Source organism: Abramis brama (genome assembly GCF_963993115.1).
Source record: "Abramis brama genome assembly, chromosome: 18".
Taxonomy (NCBI): Eukaryota; Metazoa; Chordata; class Actinopteri; order Cypriniformes; family Leuciscidae; genus Abramis; species Abramis brama.
In genome coordinates, this window is record NC_139980.1 from 33,323,165 (window position 1) to 33,325,664 (window position 2,500).

Below are 2,500 nucleotides of genomic sequence, written 5' to 3' on the forward strand. Positions count from 1 at the left end.
TTAGCGAAGAGAAAGATCCTGCAGCTTTTGAGACGCTTTATTTAATATTTTGTATCTAATGCAATTACATTCAGACTCTTTTAAGTGCCCAAATACTTTCTGGCGTGACTGTGTGTGTGTGTGTGTGTGTGTGTGTGTGTGTGTGTGTGTGTGTGTGTGTGTGTGTGTGTGTGTGTGTGTGTGTGTGTGTGTGTGATGAGTCACCGCGTGCTTCACTGCTGTCCATTGAGCGTTTCTCTTTAATTAAGGAAGTGGGATTAATAAACTCGTCGGTGACCTGCCCACTCACACACTCTCTTTCTCCCACTTCCTGGGTTTCATCATATCACGATTTGTGAAGTTGTGGGAGAAACAGCATCAGTAACACTTTACAATAAGGTCTCATTAGTAAACATGAACTAACAATGAGCAAAACATTCTTACAGCATTTATTGACCTTTGTTAATGTTAGTTAAAGGTGCTCGAAGCGATGTCGGGTGATGTCACTTCTTGTTGACGTCCGAAGTATTGTCTAACAAAACGGAGGCTAGCTCGACCCTCCATCCTCCTCATCCCATCCCCTCCCCCTCCCCCTCCCCCTCCGTGCTTCCTGAAACAGTCACGAACCATTTAGAAAAACCAAACTGGATTTACCCTGTCCAGCAAAAACAGAGCCTCCTGAATGTCGGATTGGAAGCACTTCTGCCGGCGGAGTTCTCGCCACCTTTTGAACGCTTTTCCAATATAAATTTGGGACTTCGCGTTCCTTCTCCTTTTCCCTCTTCTTTGTTATTTGTTCATCAGAACGTCGTCTCTTTGGTCGTGTGTCGGCCATATCAAAATTCTCAAGAATATAAATTTTGACGTCAGTTGTTGTTGTCCAGCACATCTCTCCTCTAACTAACTTCCCTCTTCATGCTTCTCTCTCCTCCACCCCCCACACACACCCCTTCATGTGCACGCACACTAACCCCCCAACCCCCACCCCCAAATCATTCTTGTCGGTTATTGGCTGGAACACTGTTTGTTATGTTTCGTGGTCCAGGCTGGGCCAGTTTGTTTTTGTTGCCGTTTGTGGAGCCTGGGCTGTCTACAGAGACCGCGTTTTTCTACAGTGTGTTCAGGGGACAGGCAGCTAGCGGATAGTGAGGAGATGTTTGCTGGATGTGACAAAAAAAAATTGGGCCGAAAAAACACCTGACATCGCTTAGAGCAGCTTTAATAAAAATGTTTATTTTCATGTTTGTTCACAGTGCATTAACTAATGTTAACAGATAAAAAAAATATCTTAATAATGTATTAGTAAATGTTGAGATTCATATTAACTAAGATTAATAAATGCTGTAGAAGTATTTTTCATTGTTAGTTCATGTTAACTAATGCAGTTAACTAATAATAGCAAATTCATTTTATTTCATTTTAATTTTAGTTTATGCTCTAGTAATTTTGTTATGTGCTTTCGTCACTTTCATTATCATTTAAATCTTTCTATATAACTTATATATAGATTATATATATATACTTATATATAGATTTACTCTATATAATTGATTGTTATTTCAGTTTTAGTAATTTAATGTTTTCCACTTATTTTTTTAAATGTAAGTTGTTCAAGTGTGAGTTGTTATCTAATATTTATGCTTTAATTATTATATTTTTTCAAATAATGAAAACAATTTTTAATAGTTTTAGTTAACGCACTAATAACCACTGCTTTATATTCCTATTCAATTCCTGAATTTGAACCGGATTTAGAATTGCAAGAAGTACAATTAAGATGAATTGAAATACAAAGAAAATCATATAACTGTAATTTTTACCTGGAAAAAAAAGAGATAGATAGATAGATAGATAGATAGATAGATAGATAGATAGATAGATAGATAGATAGATAGATAGATAGATAGATAGATAGATGCGTCCAGCTCAGTGTGTGAGTGTGTGTGTGTGTATGTGTGTGTGTGTGTGTGTGTGTGTGTCAAAAAATTAGATTGAAACCAGTTTTTATTGTCTGCATGACAATCCTGCACACACTGATCTCAGCGAGCGTTCAGCTTCTTTATAAACACCGCAGACGTGTTTCATCCTTGTTGACTGACGTGGGAAAAGAGTAAATTAGGTTTCGGAGGCTTCAATCCTCTTCCCTGCCTAAATTTAACCTTCTTTCTCTGATGGCTTGTCGGTTCCTCACGAACACCCACTCCAGTGCGCCGGATTCTTCTCTGCTCCTGGAAAAGCGAGTGCTTATACTTGCCGGCTTTAAATAATGGAGGAAGGTGCTTTTGTGGGGCACATGTGTGTGTAATGGCAGGGGTGAATAATTCAGCCTGGTCTGTTCACTCAAAACCAGTATGAGAGAAGACACTCAGATCATGCAGATGCTAATGCGAGTCTCTGGCACCAGGTGCGTGGCCCTCGGGGGCCGACCTGAGGTCAGGGCTTTCAGGACTGAGAGCAGTGAAGCTGAACTCAGGTCTGCTGAGAGGAGGACATGTCTTCTCTTTAGCTGACACTCTTGGCT

The 2,500-nt window shown here is 39.8% G+C and overlaps 1 protein-coding gene across 4 annotated transcripts in view; it reads left to right on the forward strand.

The window, feature by feature from the left end:
- Window positions 1–2,500, forward strand: part of gphnb (gephyrin b) — a 95,975-nt gene that overhangs the window by 9,517 nt on the left and 83,958 nt on the right. The gene's annotated exons all lie outside the window — the stretch shown is intronic.